Consider the following 20,803-nt stretch of genomic DNA (forward strand, 5'->3'; position numbering starts at 1 on the left):
GATTCGGGGTGAGGGGTGCCACGCATACCAGGATTGGGGGTGAGGGGTGCCACGCATACCAGGATTGGGGGTGAGGGGTGCCACGCATACCAGGATTGGGGGTGAGGGGTGCCACGTATACCAGGATTGGGGGTGAGGGGTGCCATGCGTACCAGGATTGGGGGTGAGGGGTGCCACGCATACCAGGATTGGATGGTGGGGACAGGATGGGGGCAGCACAAATACAAGGAGGGGGGCAGCACATACCAGCATGGGAGACCATATACCAATAAAAATGCTCGCCACCCGGGCGTAGAACGGGTTCAATAGCTAGTACAATATATTGGTAAAAGCAAAGCACATATACTAAATGAGAACAGATACTACACTTGATGTTAGCCAAAAGGCCGAGAAGCGATAACCTGAATTGGTTTTGGCCTATGACTGCACCCTGGTTTCAAGAAGGCATCCATTGTAGGGATAGGGACAAAGACTCCCCTTAGGTGGACATGTTGTTCATCAATAGACACCTTAAAACACACAACTTTACTGCTTGTTGCAGCTGCAGCCCACACATGCATTTTTAATTTGCATGAGTCTGCCTATTTTCAAACATTCTCCCCTCCCCTGCAATGTCCCATGCACCTGCAGACAAGGGGATGGGAAGAGGATAACTAATTAGTGAACTAACAAGCAGGGGTCCACCTTCTTCCTAGTTTGCAGGCTCCCTGCAGACTGTAGCTGACTGCAGCAGCACAGCCAGATAAAGGCCAGGAGCCCATTATGACACATGCAATGTGTTCCATTCTTCCATTCTTGCATTATTCCATTGTTCCATTGTCCCATTCTCTTGCATTATTCCATTGTTCCATTCACTCATTACATCTATTGCAAGCAATCTATCTGCCTGGGTGAAAGCCAATAGGATGCTCTGATTGATAGACATAGGTAGCACTTTAAAACAACATCTCAGACCAAACTTTTTTTATCTTTTTTTCATCCACAGATAGAAAATTAAAGAAGTCAGTGCTCCACCAGAGGGAGCCAGCATTTCACTAAAGAAATCGTAACGGCCCCCACATTTTTTTTAAATGCGTGGTACTCAGCAACACCCAACTGATGGGACAGTTGAATTAAAAGAGTACTAGATGATAACAAGGCCACCGACTAGGTATATGGTGTATGGGCAACGGCGTAGCAAAGGACAAATGCATTATTGCAGCTTATCTCAGGAAGGAAGGGATAGATAGATAGATAGATAGATAGATAGATAGATAGATAGATAGATAGATAGATAGATAGATAACATTACAATACAATATATTGGTAAAAGCAAAGCACATATACTAAATGAGAACAGATACTACACTTGATGTGAGCCAAAAGGCCGAGAAGCGATTACCTGAATTGGTTTTGGCTATGACTGCACCCTGGCTTCAAGAAGGCACCCATTGTAGGGATTGGGACAAAGACTCCCCTTAGGAGGACATGTTGTTCATCAATAGACACATTAAAACCCACAACTTTACTGCTTGTTGTAGCTCCAGCCCACGCAAGCATTTTTAATCTGCATGAGTCAGCCTATTTTCAAACATTCTCCCCTATCCCCCAATGTCCCATGCACCTGCAGACAAGGGGATGGGGAGAGGATAACTAATTAGTGAACAAACAAGCAGCTGTCCACCTTCTTCCTAGTCTGCAGGCTCCCTGCAGACTGTAGCTGACTGCAGCAGCACAGCCAGATAAAGGCCAGGAGCCCATTATGACACGTGCAATGATGTTCCATTCTTCCATTCTTGCATTATTCCATTGTTTCATTGTCCCATTCTCTTGCATTATTCCATTGTTCCATTCACTCATTACATCTATTGCTAGCAATCTATCTGCCTGGGTGAAAACCAATAGGATGCTCTGATTGACAGACATAGGTAGCACTTTAAAACAGCATCTCAGACCAAACTTTCTTTTATCTTTTTTTCATCCACTGATAGAAAATTAAAGAAGTCAGTGCTCCACCAGAGGGAGCCAGCATTTCACTAAAGAAATCATAACGGCCCTCACGTTTTTTTTAAATGCGTAGTACTCAGCAACACCCAACTGATGGGACAGTTGAATTAAAAGAGTAGCAGCTGATAACAAGGCCACTGACTAGGTATATGGTGTATGTGCAACGGTGTAGCAAAGGACAAATGCATTATTGCAGCTTATCTCAGGAAGGAAGGGATAGATAGATAGATAGATAGATAGATAGATAGATAGATAGATAACATTACAATACAATATATTGGTAAAAGCAAAGCACATATACTAAATGAGAACAGATACTACACTTGATGTTAGCCAAAAGGCCGAGAAGCGATAACCTGAATTGGTTTTGGTCTATGACTGCACCCTGGATTCAAGAAGGCACCCATTGTAGGGATTGGAACAACGACTCCCCTTAGGAGGACATGTTGTTCATCAATAGACACCTTAAAACCCACAACTTTACAGCTTGTTGCAGCTGCTGCCCACGCATACATTTTTAATCTGCATGAGTCTGCCTATTTTCAAACATTCTCCCCCCCCCCAATGTCCCATGCACCTGCAGACAAGGGGATGGGGAGAGGATAACTAATTAGTGAACAAACAAGCAGCAGTCGACCTTCTTCCTAGTCTGCAGGCTCCCTGCAGACTGTAGATGACTGCAGCAGCACAGCCAGTTAAAGACCAGGAGCCCATTATGACACGTGCAATGATGTTCCATTATTCCATTCTTGCATTATTCCATTGTTTCATTGCCCCATTCTCTTTCATTATTCCATTGTTCCATTCACTCATTACATCTATTGCAAGCAATCTATCTGCCTGGGTGAAAAGCAATAGGATGCTCTGATTGACAAACTTAGGTAGCACTTTAAAACAACATCTCAGACCAAACTTTTTTTTGTAGCATCGGTGTCTCTGCCTCCTGCCAGGCAGAGACGCTGTCCCTCTCACCTCCCCGCTCCCCGCGCGGCGTCCTCCTGCGCTCCTCTTCCTGCTGCTGCTGGAGCGCGCAGCTTCCCGGGCACTGTGCTTAGGGCGCACGCGCACGCTCCCTCTCTCTTAAAGAGGCTGTGCGCGCCGTCCTAAGGAGTCCCCGGCCAATAACCGAGGGTCCTCCCATATATAAGGCACCTCCTCCAAAATGGAGGTGCCCAAGCAAAAGTTGATGCACAGCATACTTACCTCTGCTTCAGCCCTCAGGTCCAGTTGCCAGCCTGACTACTGTTCCAGTCCGCCAGTCTGACTACCCTCCAGCCCGACAGTCTGCCTTCCGTTCTACCCACCAGTCTGTCTATGGGCATGTCCGCCTGCTTACCAGGAAGCACCTGCCAGTTACCTGCCTGCTTCCTACCGTGCCTGCTAGCCCGCTCACCTGGGAGCACTAGCTTGTTACCTGCCTGTTACCTGATAGCCTACCTGGAGGCTCCTGCTGTCACTTGCCGTGACCACCCGCCTGCTAACCTAGAGACTTCAGCCTGCTTGGCCGTCACTTGCCGTAGCCTACCTGGAGGCTCCTGCTGTCACTTGCCGTGACCACCTGTCTGTTACCTAGAGACTTCTACCTGCTCTGCTGTCACGTGCCGTAACCACCTGTCAACTATCCAGAGACTTCTGCCTGCCTGTTGTGTCCATTCGCTATACCGGTCAGTCCCAGTCTGCTGACCCGTGGGAGCCACCTGCTCTCTTACAAGGTCGTCCCCAGAGTAGCACCTGGTCCCTCTGCTCGGTCCCTCCCTGGTCACGGAGTCGTTAGCCGCCGTACGACCAGGGTCAGGCTGAGTTGATACTTAGTTACGCCCCTCTGGGTCCATCCTTGCACCGCGACACAGAGGTTCCACCACCCGGATCCGTAACATATTTTTTCTTTTTTTCATCCACAGATAGAAAATTAAAGAAGTCAGTGCTCCACCAGAGGGAGCCAGCATTTCACTAAAGAAATCGTTACGGCCCCCACATTTTTTTTAAATGCGTGGTACTCAGCAACACCCAACTGATGGGACAGTTGAATTAAAAGAGTAGCAGCTGATAACAAGGCCACTGACTAGGTATATGGTGTATGTGCAACGGTGTAGCAAAGGACAAATGAATTATTGCAGCTTATCTCAGGAAGGAAGGGATAGATAGATAGATAGATAGATAGATAGATAGATAGATAGATAGATAGATAGATAGATAGATAGATAACATTACAATACAATATATTGGTGAAAGCAAAGCACATATATTAAATGAGAACAGATACTACACTTGATGTTAGCCAAAAGGCCGAGAAGCGATAACCTGAATTGGTTTTGGCCTATGACTGCACCCCGGCTTCAAGAAGGCATCCATTGTAGGGATAGGGACAAAGACTCCCCTTAGGTGGACATGTTGTTCATCAATAGACACCTTAAAACCCACAACTTTACTTCTTGTTGCAGCTGCAGCCCACGCATGCATTTTTAATCTGCATGAGTCTGCTTATTTTCAAACATTCTCCCCTCCCCCGCAATGTCCCATGCACCTGCAGACAAGGGGATGGGGAGAGGATAACTAATTAGTGAACAAACAAGCAGCGGTCCACCTTCTTCCTAGTTTGCAGGCTCCCTGCAGACTGTAGCTGACTGCAGCAGCACAACCAGATAAAGGCCAGGAGCCCATTATGACACATGCAATGTGTTCCATTCTTCCATTCTTGAATTATTCCATTGCTCCATTGTCCTATTCTCTTGCATTATTCCATTGTTCCATTCACTCATTACATCTATTGCTAGCAATCTATCTGCCTGGGTGAAAGCCAATAGGATGCTCTGATTAACAGACATAAGTAGCACTTTAAAACAACATCTCAGACCAAACTTTTTTTTATCTTTTTTTCATCCACAGATAGAAAATTAAAGAAGTCAGTGCTCCACCAGAGGGAGCCAGCATTTCACTAAAGAAATCGTAACGGCCCCCACATTTTGTTTAAATGCGTGGTACTCAGCAACACCCAACTGATGGGACAGTTGAATTAAAAGAGTAGCAGCTGATAACAAGGCCACTGACTAGGTATATGGTGTATGTGCAACGGTGTAGCAAAGGACAAATGCATTATTGCAGCTTATCTCAGGAAGGAAGGGATAGATAGATAGATAGATAGATAGATAGATAGATAGATAGATAGATAGATAGATAGATAGATAACATTACAATACAATATATTGGTAAAAGCAAAGCACATATACTAAATGAGAACAGATACTACACTTGATGTGAGCCAAAAGGCTGAGAAGCGATAACCTGAATTGGTTTTGGCTATGACTGCACCCTGGCTTCAAGAAGGCACCCATTGTAGGGATTGGGACAAAGACTCCCCTTAGGAGGACATGTTGTTCATCAATAGACACATTAAAACCCACAACTTTACTGCTTGTTGCAGCTGCAGCCCACACAAGCATTTTTAATCTGCATGAGTCAGCCTATTTTCAAACATTCTCCCCTATCCCCCAATGTCCCATGCACCTGCAGACAAGGGAATGGGGAGAGGATAACTAATTAGTGAACAAACAAGCAGCTGTCCACCTTTTTCCTAGTCTGCAGGCTCCCTGCAGACTGTAGCTGACTGCAGCAGCACAGCCAGATAAAGGCCAGGAGCCCATTATGACATGTGCAATGATGTTCCATTCTTCCATTCTTGCATTATTCCATTGTTCCATTGTCCCATTCTCTTGCATTATTCCATTGTTCCATTCACTCATTACATCTATTGCATGCAATCTATCTGCCTGGGTGAAAACCAATACGATGCTCTGATTGACAGACATAGGTAGCACTTTAAAACAGCATCTCAGACCAAACTTTCTTTTATCTTTTTTTCATCCACAGATAGAAAATTAAAGAAGTCAGTGCTCCACCAGAGGGAGCCAGCATTTCACTAAAGAAATCATAACGGCCCTCACGTTTTTTTTAAATGCGTAGTACTCAGCAACACCCAACTGATGGGACAGTTGAATTAAAAGAGTAGCAGCTGATAACAAGGCCACTGACTAGGTATATGGTGTATGTGCAACGGTGTAGCAAAGGACAAATGCATTATTGCAGCTTATCTCAGGAAGGAAGGGATAGATAGATAGATAGATAGATAGATAGATAGATAGATAGATAGATAGATAGATAGATAACATTACAATACAATATATTGGTAAAAGCAAAGCACATATACTAAATGAGAACAGATACTACACTTGATGTTAGCCAAAAGGCCGAGAAGTGATAACCTGAATTGGTTTTGGCCTATGACTGCACCCTGGCTTCAAGAAGGCACCCATTGTAGGCATAGGGACAAAGACTCCCCTTAGGAGGACATGTTGTTCATCAATAGACACCTTAAAACCCACAACTTTACTGCTGGTTGCAGCTGCAGCCCACGCATGCATTTTTAATCTGCATGAGTCTGCCTATTTTCAAACATTCTCCCCTCCCCCCCAATGTCCCATGCACCTGCAGACAAGGGGATGGGGAGAGGAAAACTAATTAGTGAACAAACAAGCAGCGGTCCATGTTCTTACTAGTCTGCAGGCTCCCTGAAGACTGTAGCTGACTGCAGCAGCACAGCCAGATAAAGGCCAGGAGCCTATTGTGACACATGCAATGATGTTCCATTATTCTATTCTTGCATTATTCCATTGTTCCATTGTCCCATTCTCTTGCATTATTCCATTGTTCCATTCACTCATTACATCTATTGCAAGCAATCTATCTGCCTGGGTGAAAACCAATAGGATGCTCTGATTGACAGCCATAGGTAGCACTTTAAAACAACATCATAGACCAAACTGTTTTTTATCTTTTTTTCATCCACAGATAGAAAATTAAAGAAGTCAGTGCTCCACCAGAGGGAGCCAGCATTTCACTAAAGAAATCGTAACGCCCCCACAATTTTTTTTAAATGCGTGATACTCAGCAACACCCAACTGATGGGACAGTTGAATTAAAAGAGTAGCAGCTGATAACAAGGCCACTGACTAGGTATATGGTGTATGTGCAACGGTGTAGCAAAGGACAAATGCATTATTGCAGCTTATCTCAGGAAGGAAGGGATAGATAGATAGATAGATAGATAGATAGATAGATAGATAGATAGATAGATAAATAACATTACAATACAATATATTGGTAAAGGCAAAGTACATATACTAAATGAGAACAGATACTACACTTGATGTTAGCCAAAAGGCCGAGAAGCGATAACCTGAATTGGTTTTGGCCTATGACTGCACCCTGGCTTCAAGAAGGCACCCATTGTAGGGATTTGGACAAAGACTCCCCTTAGGTGGACATGTTGTTCATCAATAGACAGCTTAAAACCCACAACTTTACTGCTTGTTGCAGCTGCAGCCCACGCATGCATTTTTAATCTGCTTGAGTCTGCCTATTTTCAAACATTCTCCCCTCCCCCCCAATGTCCCATGCATCTGCAGACAAGGGGATGGGGAGAGTATAACTAATTAGTGAACAAACAAGCAGCGGTCCTCCTTCTTCCTAGTCTGCAGGCTCCCTGCAGACTGTAGCTGACTGCAGCAGCACAGCCAGATAAAGGCTAGGAGCCCATAATGACACGTGCAATGATATTCCATTCTTCCATTCTTGCATTATTTCATTGTTCCATTGTCCCATTCTCTTGTATTATTTCATTATTCCATTCACTCATTACATCTATTGCAAGCAATCTATCTGCCTGGGAGAAAGTCAATAGGATGCTCTGATTGATAGACATTGGTAGCACTCTAAAGTAACAAACAAGAAATCATCACTTGGTTGGTTTATTGATTCAGGAGCAACGAGTCATATGACAAGTGTCAATAATTTCTTTACTGATCTTGATTTAGATAAGAAAGAAGCCATTTATCTTGCAGATGGAAGCAAAATAACCTCAGAAGGTATGCTAAATTGTTCAAACAAGTTCGGACAAGATTCAAAGATACTTGTACAGGATGTGTTGTATGTTCCAAAATTGGAAGGCGGATTATTATCTGTGAAACATTTAACAGCAAAAGGACTTACAGTAAAATTCAAAGCCAATGAGTGTACAATTATTGCAGGAAACAAGGTGATAACCAAAGTCAAGGCAGATGAACAATTATATTATTTTGACACACCAAAGGAACAGATGAAGGTATGTACACATGATCACAAAAACTGTATTCATATGTGGCATAGACGTCTAGGACATAGACACCCTGACAGTATAAGGGAACTACAGAGAAAAGAATTGACAAAAGATTTAAAGATATCAGATTGCTCAATTACCATAAGATGTGAATGTTGTATAAAATCCAAAGCCACAAGGATATCTATTCCAAAAGAAAGTGAGATGAAAAGCGAAAGACCACTTGATTTGGTGCATACTGACGTATGTGGACCCATGAAAGTGACTACATCAGGAGGCAATAGATACATGTTGACTTTTATAGACGACTACTCAAGATACACAGTCACATACTTAATTAAGAACAAAAGTGAAGTTTTTGATAAACTTGTAGACTATGTAACAAGATCAAGTAACAAATTTCAAAGGAAGCCAATTGTCATCAGAAGTGATAATGGAGGTGAATTTACAGGTCACAGAATAGAAGACTACTTAAGACAAAATGGAATAGAACACCAGAAAACTGTTCCATACACACCTGAACAAAATGGAGTAGCAGAAAGGAAAAAGAGAACTCTAACAGAAATGATAAGATGTATGCTGACAGATTCCAAACTACCAAAGAAATATTGGGGTGAGGCAGCAATGACAGCTACATATCTACAGAAAACTGACGAAAACTCCATATGAACTGTGGCAAGGTATGAAACCAAGTGTCAATCATTTAAAAGTTTTTGGATGTAAAGTTTTTATATTCATTCCAACAGAAAAACGTTCCAAACTTCAAAACAGTTCCATGGAAGGAATATTCATTGGATATAGTAAAAATTGCCAAGGATATAGAATCCTAGATCCCAAAACAGACAGAGTTACGTTGAGTAACAGTGTGACATTCATTGAAGATTTAAATGAAGACATTATGATTTCAGTTGAAACAAAAAATGAGAAAAACAATAGTGACATAACTGAAGAAATATCTGATGAGAAAGAAGTAGAAATTAATGAAGAACAAAATACTGAAAGTGAAGAATCACAACTACAAACAGACACAGAACCAAGACGTTCAATGAGAGAGAACAAAGGAAAACCACCAAAACGTCTCTCATACAAGACAAGCATAAGAAAAATCTATGAGCCTACCTCTTGGGAAGACATATCTAAACTTCCTGAAGAAGAAGCTAATAAATGGATAGAAGCAACAGAAACAGAAATTAAATCTATGCATGATTCAAATACATGGACACTAACAGATTTACCAGAAGGAAGAAAAGCCATAGGATGTAAATGGATTTTTAAAGTAAAATACCAAACAGATGGCACAGCAGAAAGATACCAAGCAAGACTATTAGCTAAAGGGTATTCTCAAAAATATGGAGGAGACTATGATGAGACATTTGCTCCAGTTGTCAAACACACTACAATAAGAACTTCACTTACAGTGGCAGCAATGAAACAGATGGAACTGAGACATCTGGATGTAAAGACAGCTTTCTTGAATGGAGATTTATCAGAAGACATTTACATGGAACAACCTCCAGGATTCAAAGATGAAAGAAATCCAAACAAAGTTAGCAAACTACAGAAAAGCATATATGGTTTAAAGCAAGCAGCTAAAGCGTGGAATGACAAAATCACGGAAGTACTTACAAATGAAAAATTTCAAAGAAGCAAAGCTGATCCATGCTTGTACATAAAAAGGTTGATTAATAAATGGATTTATGTACTCATATATGTAGACGACATTTTGTTTTGTTTTAAACAAGAAAGGGATAAAGAAAACATTCTAAAAATCCTGAAGCAACATTTCGAAATCAAAGACTTGGGAAATGTAAAACAGTACCTAGGAATACAGGTAGAAAGAGAAGAAGACGGAAGTTTCCTACTGAATCAAAATCACATGATTCAAGACATAACAGAAAAATTTGGATTAAAGGATGCAAAAACAGTAAAGTCTCCAATGGAAACTAATTATCTCAAAGAGATGAACAGTGAAAAAAATATTCTACCAAATAATGAAGAATACAGAACAGCAATAGGAAAACTACTGTATCTAGTGACCGTTACAAGACCAGACATCGCAGCAGCAGTAGGAATCCTGAGTAGAAAGGTATCAAAATCAAATAAAGCTGATTGGAATGCCGTGAAGAGAGTAATGTGTTATTTGAAAGGAACTAGCAATGTTAAGCTGAAATTACCCACAAGTGATAATTGCATTTTAACAGGATATGTTGATGCAGATTGGGCTGGAGATCCAACTGACAGAAGATCTACCAGTGGACATATTTTTTTTCTCTCAGGTGGACCAATTAGTTGGACAAGTAAGAAACAGTCAATTGTGACACTGTCTTCAACAGAAGCAGAATATGTTGCCACAGCACATGCGAGTCAAGAAGTACGTTGGTTAAGACAATTGTTGACAGAATTAGGACAACCACAGTTGGAACCAACAAAACTGAAAGAGGACAATCAAGGATGTCTTGTTCTTGCTCAGATGGAAAGAGTCAATCCAAAAAACAAGCATATTGATGTGAAATATCATTTCTTGAGAGATCATCAGGAACAAGGAGTCTTGAAGTTAGAGTATTGTCCTACTGAAGAAATGACAGCAGACATCTTCATGAAGGCGTTGAATGCTGATAAACACCAGAGATTAATAAAAAAGTTGGGTTTGATTAAATAAGTCCTTACTGTTGAGAAAGGGTGTTGGCATATGCAACAGATTAGGACTTATTATAAGTGAAAGGAGGACTTTATACTAACTAGACAGCAGATGGCGATAGTGTGTAAAGTTATATGCTTGCTGTAATGTGGGGGAGGAAAGCTCTCAATTGTTGGTTGTTTTTACTTCCTGTGTTTTTCTTCTTTTCTGAATGTGCTATGTCAGCAGCACACGGACTGTGTGACACTGAATTGTATCTCATGTTTATCCAGTATGAAGTAAATACTGTTTACTCAAGATATCTTGCTGATTGAAGCTCTCGTAAGTACAGTGGTGACTGTAAGAAGATGCACTCTGCGACAGCATGCATAGCGGACATGGGATTTCTAGAGATCCCATCCACTATGCTGCAACATCTTGACGCTGCGGGTTTGACACTGTATGTGACGCGCCCCCTGGGCCGTGGGGTACTCAGTGCCGGGCCGGTCGTTGCTAGGGGTGATGTCACAGTGGCGGTGACTGGGTTCGTGACCCAGGGCAGTCAGTAAAAAGGGGAATTTTTTCGTTTTTATGTATGCAATTTGTGACGCCACCTGTGGTATGCGGCTATAGGTAGCCGCCGCTGCAGAGCAGGTCCTCTGAAGCTGGTGTTTAATGCAGCAGAGTTGGTTTGGCTCTCCACAGGTAGAGCTTAGCTCCAGGGCAGTGTAGATGTTGTAGTGAAGTAGATGATGCTGGGTGATGTAGTGCAGGGGTTGATTGCGCAGTTAATAATCTGTCCACAACTCAATGGCGGTTTCCTCTCATGTTTACTTGCGGTGATTAGGCAGACCGGAACACGGGTACTGGCTAGAAATGGAAGTCCGGGCAGCCTGGAAGCAAGTAAGGAATCCACCTCGCCAGGTGCAGTTGTAGGCCTTCCCTTTTGCACTAATCTCTCTGGCCCTGCTGCTTGTAGCTGTGCTGTGGCCCTCGTCCCTGAGTACAATGTCTTTGTGCTCACCCGTATGGCAGGCAGCTCGGGCCTAGCTGATGCGTCGCTCCCACGTAGCGGTGCTGGGTCCTGCGGTGCTGCCAAGCCTCCGGGCGTCTGGTGGGGCCAGGAGACCTGCCCTCCAGTTTCTGCTGCTGAGCCTTCGGTGCCTCACAGCCTCGGACTCCGGTGTCCGGTTCTTCCATGCTTCTATCCTGAGGGGTGAACTGCCGCGCAGCTCCACTCCCTAGGTCTTTCCTCGTCGACGTCCTGACTTCAACTCCTCTCACTAAGTCTCACTAACCCCGCCTCCAGATCCCAGTTGCTAAGGGGACGAGGTCCCCTTGCTGGTCTGGAGCCAGGAACATGTTGCATGTTAGTATACCTGACTAAGGGACCCCTGCTTGATTCCAGGCATGGCATCACCTCTTGTGAGGGAGGCAATTCCACTGTGGCAACCGGACTCCTAGGGTGCCACCAGTGGTGGATTAAGAGTAGCAAGGACCCCGGGCAGTTTAGAAGGAGCGCCCCCCCCCCCCCCGCACACACACACACACACACCTGATGTATCACATGTCACATGATCCCCTGTGATAGATCATGTCATAGTTCACGTGAAATTAATTTGGCACAATATTAATTATAATAATTTTTTTTAGGCTGTGTGCCCACTATGCGTTTTTCAAGCATTTCCGCAGTGGCAATTCCGCTGCAGAAACGCTTAAAAAAAGCTTCGTAGAAGGTCTGCCATGTTCCCCAATGATAATCCGCATGTGCTGTGCTCATGCTGCGGAAATTTCCGCTGCGGATTATTATTGCAGAAAAATCCGCAGCACTACCAATTATTTTGCGGAAGCGCTGCGTTTTCACCGCCATTGACTTGCATTGGAACACATGGAATCCGCATCACTGCATCGGTAGATGCGGAATCCATGCGTTTCAATGTGCAGATGGTACCCGGGTTTGGAGAAGAGGAGACTCTCCTCCGGACCCGGGTACCATAGAACCCGTGAAAAAAGAATAAAATAAAAAATAAATGTTATACTTACCTTCTGATGGCCCCCGGTGTCTTTATCCGATGAGTCCTGGCTTGCCGGCAGCTCGCGATGGTCTGAAAAGGACCTGCCGTGACATCATTTAGTCATGTGATGGGTCACGCGACCGCTGACGTCGGCAGGCCATCAGAAGGTAAGTATATATTTATTTTTTATTTTTTACCATTCTTTTACGGTCACACTATATAAATCCATGCCGGTTGCATGGATTTATATAGTGTAACCAAGTTGTCAAGCACTTTCCAAGTGATGCTAAAATCACTTGGAAAGCGCTTGTCAACCCGCATGCGGAAATGCATGTGAATAACATGCCAGGGCCAGAGAAATGCAGAAACGCTCAAAAAAAATCCGGAGCATTTTTGCATCGTGAGCACATAGCCTTACATTAATTGTATGACTCAATATGGAGCACACGTAGCCATCTATACACAGCGGGAGGCCGCAAGGTGCCATCAATACACAGCAGGAGGCCGCACGGCGCCATCTATACACAGCAGTGGGCCGCACGGCGCCATTTATACTCAGCAGGGGGCTGCACGTAGCCATCTATACACAGCAGAAGGCCACACGTACCCATCTATACACAGCAGGAGGCTGTACTGCGCCATCTATACACAGCAGGAGGCCGCACTGCGCCATCTATACACAGCAGGAGGCCACACTGCACCATCTATACACAGCGGAAGGCCGCACTGCGCCATCTATACACAGCGGGAGGCCACACTGCGCCATCTATACACAACGGGAGGCCGCACGTAGCCATCTATACACAGCGGGAGGCCGCACCGAGCCATCGATAAACAGCAGGGGGCAGCATGTAGCCATCTATACACAGCGGGAGGCCTCACGCAGCCACCTCTACACAGCGGGAGGCTGCACAACGCCATCTATACACAGCAGGAGGCCGCACGGTGCCATGTAAACACAGCAGGAGGCCGCACGTAGCCATCTATACACAGCAGGAGGCCGCGCGGAGCCATCTATACACAGCAGGAGGCCGCACGTAGCCATCTATCCACAGCGGGAGGCCGCACGGCGCCATCTATACACAGCAGGAGGCCGCACGGCGCCATCTATACACAGAAGGAGGCCGCAAGGCGCCATCTATACACAGCAGGGGGCCACACGTAGCCATCTATACACAGCAGGGTGCCGCACGGCGCCATCTATACACAGCAGGGGGCCGCACATAGCCATCTGTACACAGCAGGAGGCCTCACGGCGCCATCTATACACAGCAGAGGGCCACACTGTGCCTCTATACACAGCAGGGGGCCGCATGGTGCCATCTATACACAGCAGGGGGCCACACGGTGCCCTCTATACACAGCAGGAGGCCGCACCTAGCCATCTATACACAGCAGGAGGCCGCATGGTGCCATCTATACACAGCAGGAGGACGCACGGTGCCATCTATACACAGCAGGAGGTCGCACGGCGCCATCTATACACAGCAAGAGGCTGCACGGCGCCATCTATACACAGCAGGAGGCCGCACGTCGCCAATTATACACAGCGGGAGGCCGCACGGCGCCATCTATACACAGCGGGAGGCCGCACGGCGCCATCTATACACAGCAGGGGGCCGCATGGCGCCATCTATACGCAGCGGGAGGCCGCACGGCGCCCCCCCCAGAGACAGCAGGATGCCGCACAGCGCCATCTACACTCAGCAGGAGGCCGCACGTAGTCACTCAATACACAAACATATACAGACATATACATACACGCATAAACACATTTGAAACACAAAAATACATATAAACAGACATCACACAATGATATCTGCCTGCACACACACACACATACACACACTCACACACACACTCACACACTCACTCACACACACAGACACACAGACTCACCATCCCCCGGCTTGGCTCCAGTCCTCCTACTCTTCTCCGGTGCAGCACTGCAGGCCGGGCGTGCACTACGTGACGTCACAGCTAGGAGACACGGCCGCGCACAGGGAAGTGTCTCCTAGCAGTGACGCTGCCGGGCCAGCACAGGGAAGTTAACTGCTGCAGTGCTGGCCCGGCCGAAGAAGAAGTAGCGGTCATGCGCCGCTGCTGGGGGAGCGGTCCGGGGGCCCCCCGCCACTGTCTGCTGGTATGTGCTGCGACGCCGCACATACAGTGGTGGCCAAAAGTATTGGCACCCCTGCAATTCTGTCAGATAATACTCAGTTTCTTCCTGAAAATGATTGCAATCACAAATTCTTTGGTATTATTATCTTCATTTAATTTGTCTTCAATGAAAAAACACAAAAAGAATTGTCCTAAAGCCAAATTGGATATAATTCCACACCAAACCTAAAAAAGGGGGTGGACAAAAGTATTGGCACTGTTTGAAAAATCATGTGATGCTTCTCTAATTTGTGTAATTAACAGCACCTGTAACTTACCTGTGGCACCTAACAGGTGTTGGCAATAACTAAATCACACTTGCAGCCAGTTAACATGGATTAAAGTTGACTCAACCTCTGTCCTGTGTCCTTGTGTGTACCACATTGAGCATGGAGAAAAGAAAGAAGACCAAAGAACTGTCTGAGGACTTTAGAAACCAAATTGTGAGGAAGCATGAGCAATCTCAAGGCTACAAGTCCATCTCCAAAGACCTGAATGTTCCTGTGTATTCCGTGCGCAGTGTCATCAAGAAGTTTAAAGCCCATGGCACCGTGGCTAACCTCCCTAGATGTGGACGGAAAATATAAATTGACGAGAGATTTCAACGCAAGATTGTGCGGATGGTGGATAAAGAACCTCAACTAACATCCAAACAAGTTCAAGCTGCCCTGCAGTCCGAGGGTACAACAGTGTCAACCCGTACTATCCGTCGGCGTCTGAATGAAAAGGGACTGTATGGTAGGATACCCAGGAAGACCCCACTTCTTACCCCGAGACATAAAAAAGCCAGGCTGGAGTTTGCCAAAACTTACCTGAGAAAGCCTAAAACGTTTTGGAAGAATGTTCTCTGGTCAGATGAGACAAAAGTAGAGCTTTTTGGGAAAAAGCATCAACATAGAGTGTACAGGAAAAAAAAGAGGCATTCAAAGAAAAGAACACGGTCCCTACAGTCAAACATGGCGGAGGTTCCCTGATGTTTTGGGGTTGCTTTGCTGCCTCTGGCACTGGACTGCTTGACCGTGTGCATGGCATTATGAAGTCTGAAGACTACCAACACATTTTGCAACATAATGTAGGGCCCAGTGTGAGAAAGCTGGGTCTCCCTCAGAGATCATGGGTCTTCCAGCAGGACAATGACCCAAAACACACTTCCAAAAGCACTATAAAATGGTATGAGAGAAAGCACTGGAGACTTCTAAGGTAGCAAGCAATGAGTCCAGACCTGAATCCCATAGAACACCTGTGGAGAGATCTCAAAATGGCAGTTTGGAGAAGGCACCCTTCAAATATCAGGGACCTGGAGCAGTTTGCCAAAGAAGAATGGTCTACAATTCCAGCAGAGCATTGTAAGAAACTCATTGATGGTTACCGGAAGCGATTGTTCGCAGTTATTTTGGCTAAAGGTTGTGCAACCAAGTATTAGGCTGAGGGTGCCAATACTTTTGTCTGCCCATTTTTGGAGTTTTGTGTGAAATGATCAATGATTTGATTTTTGCTTCATTCTCTTTTGTGTTTTTTCCTTGCAAGCAAATTAAATGAAGATAATAATACCAAAGAATTTGTGATTGCAATCATTTTCAGGAAGAAACTGAGTATTATCTGACAGAATTGCAGGACTGCCAAAACTTTTGGCCACCACTGTATAATGAGGGCAATCTGGCCATAGACACACTGGAGCCCCGGGCCCCCTGGAGGCTCGGGGCCCCGGGCGGTAGCCCAGATTGCCCTCATTATAATCCGCCTATGGGTGCCACATACAATACAGACCAAAAGTTCGGACACACCTTCTCATTTAAAGATTTTTCTGTATTTTCATGACTATGAATATTGTACATTCACACTGAAGGCATCAAAACTATGAATTAACACATGTGGAATTATATACTTAACAAAAAAGTGTGAAACTACTGAAAATATGTCTTATATTCTGGGTTCTTCAAAGTAGCCACCTTTTGCTTTGATGACTGCTTTGCACACTCTTGGCATTCTCTTGATGAGCTTCAAGAGGTAGTCACCGGAAATAGTTTTCACTTCACAGGTGTGCCCTGCCAGGTTTAATAAGTGGGATTTCTTGCCTTATAAATTGGGTTGGGACCATATAATTACCATATCAAGCATCCCCTCTTGAAGGGCATATTTTTTTTTACCTTTTTAAGCAATATCTTTGAGAGACTCAGCAAGAAATAAGATTTGTACAGGGAGAAAGTCAAGAGAACCTATTCTGGTTAATGGATGGGAGCAAAGCTGGTGTTTAGATCTCAATGGGCAGCGGAGTCTCAGTCCTGAGGATGGACGGATCAGGAACACCTGTGAGCGGTCCAGCGATCTGCAAAATGAAATATTAGCTTGTACAAGGACTCCATGGTCCATGAATATGATATGGGCACATGTGAACCAGCTGTTATCCTAAAACATACCCACTTACGGGATATTATTTCATTGGTAAGTACATAGGTGCTGTAAATATGTATGTATGCATCAAATTTGGAGGATGCTGAGCCAAAATGTGGCAGATGTGTGTAGATACATATGTGTGTATGTATATACAGTATATATACAGTACAGACCAAAAGTTTGGACACACCTTCTCATTTAAAGATTTTTCTGTATTTTCATGACTATGAAAATTGTACATTCACACTGAAGGCATCAAAACTATGAATTACCACATGTGGAATTATATACTTAACAAAAAAGTGTGAAACCCAATCGAGATGGTTTGGAGTGAGCTGGACCGCAGAGTGAAGGCAAAAGGGCCAACAAGTGCTAAGCATCTCTGGGAACTCCTTCAAGATTGTTGGAAGACCATTTCCGGTGACTACCTCTTGAAGCTCCTCAAGAGAATGCCAAGAGTGTGCAAAGCAGTTGACTCGCCCCCTGGGCCGTGGGGCACTCGGATCCGGGCAATAGGGGAACGATGGGGGTAGTAGTGGCAACCCGGTTCCGTGGCTCAGGGTGGTCAGACCAGTGGCAGTCTTTTAGATGTTTTAGATAATGTCCGACTACGCCACCCGTGGATTGCGGTTATTAGGAACCGCCGCTGCAGGGCAGACTGCTGGGGCCAATGGTGGGTGCAGCTGGGATGGTGTGACTCCCCACGGGAAGAGTGCGGCCCCAGGGCAGTGTAGTGGATGGTGGGAGTGATGGTGGTGGGAGTCCCAGTACCGTTAGTGCTGGAGGAGCGAAAGAGTACACAGACAACGTACTGCAGTCCAATGTCTTTTACTCACAGTTCAGGTACTCCGGATCACTTCTGTACAGGTAGTGACCGCCCAAGCCGTGCTGCGTCCACCAGGTGAGGGGCTCGGTCAACTCCCAGGCAGCTCAGGAATATGGCACAGGACACCCTTCTTTCCTTTCTCTGGCCTGCCTCACCAGTGACCCACTTTTGTCCAGCTGCCGCGGACTTGTGCGGGTAAACGTGGGCCCCGTTCTCCGCTGTCCTATATGGTGCCTTCCTAGCAGGTTTGATGAGGTGTCGCACCAATAAATGATCACGACGTCCAGTCTTTGGCTTAGGGTAGTTTCTCCTCCACCAACTTGGGATCCGGCACCCTTAATCTGCCTGACCCTTCACCCTGTATTCTCGTGGGTTCTTAGGGTCCCTTCCACCTTCTTGTTCCTGAGCCCTTCTGTTTCTCTGTCTCTTCTTCTCCTTCTCTGTTCCTTTCTGTTCCTTTCTCGTGGAGCTGGGATGAGACTTAATCACAGCTCCCTTTCACCTCCTCTCTCTCTCTTCCTCGGCCTCTCTCTAGGCCCGCTCCTGAGTGAAGTTCCTACAGAGCCTCCACTCCCGGTCTCCTCCTCTCACTGAACTTCACCCAGAGCTAAGATGGTGCCCACCTTTTATACCTCCCTCTAACCATGAGCCCAGGCGACCAGCAACCAATGGGCTCCTTCCTACGCTCAGGAACCAACCCCTATCTGCCCCTACAGCACTGGGTGTTCCACACCCCTCCCCACTCCAGCCAGGGACATAGTCTGTCGTGCCTGCACTTCTGTCTAGTGGGAGCACCGTTGAGCTGTCCCTCGGAAATGGGGTGTGTGTGCTGTATGCAGCTAACTGAGCCCTGGTCCATACTCCATCCTTACCTGGGAGTGGAATACCACACCTCTGGCAGAGGTGCAATACCCCTGTAGCGGCCGTACCCTCGGGGCGCTACATTCCCCTCTGGTAAACCACAGCACGTCCTCGGGCTGGAAAAGAGCAAAAACAATTAAGTACAGGACATGCAAAACTATTTCAATAACCTTTTACATCAGAAACGGACGACATTGTTCAATTCCCTTTATGGGACACACTTTTCTTTCACTAGGCATTATAAAATATTTTCAACACTACTGGAACTCTTTTGTCACTTGTCATATAAAACGGTTGCAAGATTATGTAAAACATTTTCTAGCAGCATATTAAACTCTTCATATAAAACAATTTTAGGCAAAACACATTCTTGTATTCTTGGATCATGGCCGCGGTGCATCTTGCGACCAGGTGTTCTTTCTTCTTAAAGGTGCAACAGTCCAGCAGATTTATCTTGAGGTAGACATTGCAGTCTTTTTATAAAACCAGCAGGGGGCGCTTTAGAAAGCGTAACTATTTACAGGGGATTGGCCGTTCCCAGTCCTCGGCCGGTTTTGGGGAGGGGAATGGCTGCTCACAGTCCTCAGCCTGGTAGGGGATATAGGGGATAACGTTCACGCGGGAAACAGTTTCACGAAAGTACCCCGACGGGTAACTATTTACACTGGTATGCCACTGCTCACTGGTAGCGATACCCTCCAGCTGCTCCTTGCTCTTCATAATCTTCAGGCCCGTCTGGGCCCTCTCGGTACTCGGGGTCCAAGTGGTACTGCTCCTCCTCTTCCACCACTCTGCGGACGTGGAGGGCGTACCATTCCTTCACGCCTTGGTGTCGGGTGTAAGACACCACATCCCCTGGATATAGATCCCGCCCTCGATGACCTTCTGGCAGGTGGCTTTCTACATCTCTCCGGGTCACAAATACGTCACTGATGGTGTCCGGATCTCTGATGAAGCCCCAGACATGCTCCATCTGAAATTTCACGACAGTCCCGGTGACTCGGGGACCGCGGGCAGTTCGGGGATCCCGCCGGGCCTTCATTTTCTGCTCCGCACTTCGGGCCTGCAACTTCTCTTGTTTCACGCGCCGCTCTCGCTGCTCCCTCTCGAACATCTCTAGCTGTTGGCGGCAGGCCTCCCGTCGGCTGGCTGCGTCGGCCCGCGTTTCTTGCGTGAACCCCATCAGGTCCTCTCCGGTTGGATCCCACTCGTACTGAGCATCCTCCAACGAAAGCTGGGAGATTTCCAGAGGCTCCGGAGCGGGTATGAGGGGCTCAGATGGTACTTCAGCCTCCGCGGACGGGCTTCTCCGAAGGCGGGGGTTAACATACTCGGGAGGCCAGATGAAAGGAAGCCCATCCGGACCAGTATGTTGGGCGAAAAGATCTGTGCCCAGAGGTGGTACTGCAGAGGCAGGGGGCGCGAGCAGGTTGGCGGCGCCCGGGGGTACTCGGCCTTGCGACCAGGCCCGCTGTGGTCGTTTCCTGGTTGCACCCGGGGATGGCACAGCGGAAGCAGGGGGCTCTGGCGGGGCAGCGGCGCCCGGGGGCGCTAGGCCTTGCGACCAGGCCTGTGATGGTGGTCTCTTGATCACGCCCGGGGTCAGAGGGCACAGCGTGGGGCGGGGCTCGCTGGCGGCGTCGACGGCCTGGGAACCAGTTGGTAGCGGTGGAGGCACGGTGTCGATGGCGGGTTCAGGTACGTTGGGCTCCGCAACAGGGTGCAGGGGCAGGTCGGTGGCCCCCGGGTTCGGGGTAGGGGCGTCTCCGTTACCTGCCTCTGCTGTCGCGGCC

The 20,803-nt window shown here is 46.4% G+C and overlaps 7 pseudogenes; all 7 read right to left on the bottom strand.

Moving 5' to 3' along the window:
* Positions 1-295: 295 nt before the first annotated feature.
* LOC141174710 (U2 spliceosomal RNA) lies at positions 296-398 on the bottom strand (annotated as a pseudogene).
* An 878-nt stretch (positions 399-1,276) lies between these two features.
* On the bottom strand, positions 1,277-1,378 carry LOC141174715 (U2 spliceosomal RNA; annotated as a pseudogene).
* Positions 1,379-2,237: 859 nt separating this feature from the next.
* On the bottom strand, positions 2,238-2,339 carry LOC141174711 (U2 spliceosomal RNA; annotated as a pseudogene).
* A 1,843-nt stretch (positions 2,340-4,182) lies between these two features.
* Positions 4,183-4,284, bottom strand: LOC141174709 (U2 spliceosomal RNA; annotated as a pseudogene).
* Positions 4,285-5,163: 879 nt separating this feature from the next.
* LOC141174716 (U2 spliceosomal RNA) lies at positions 5,164-5,265 on the bottom strand (annotated as a pseudogene).
* An 875-nt stretch (positions 5,266-6,140) lies between these two features.
* LOC141174714 (U2 spliceosomal RNA) lies at positions 6,141-6,242 on the bottom strand (annotated as a pseudogene).
* An 864-nt stretch (positions 6,243-7,106) lies between these two features.
* LOC141174712 (U2 spliceosomal RNA) lies at positions 7,107-7,216 on the bottom strand (annotated as a pseudogene).
* Positions 7,217-20,803: the final 13,587 nt, after the last annotated feature.

Source organism: Phyllobates terribilis, unplaced genomic scaffold, assembly GCF_046119375.1.
Source record: "Phyllobates terribilis strain yellow unplaced genomic scaffold, ASM4611937v1 Scaffold_13__5_contigs__length_258822181, whole genome shotgun sequence".
NCBI classification, from domain to species: Eukaryota; Metazoa; Chordata; class Amphibia; order Anura; family Dendrobatidae; genus Phyllobates; species Phyllobates terribilis.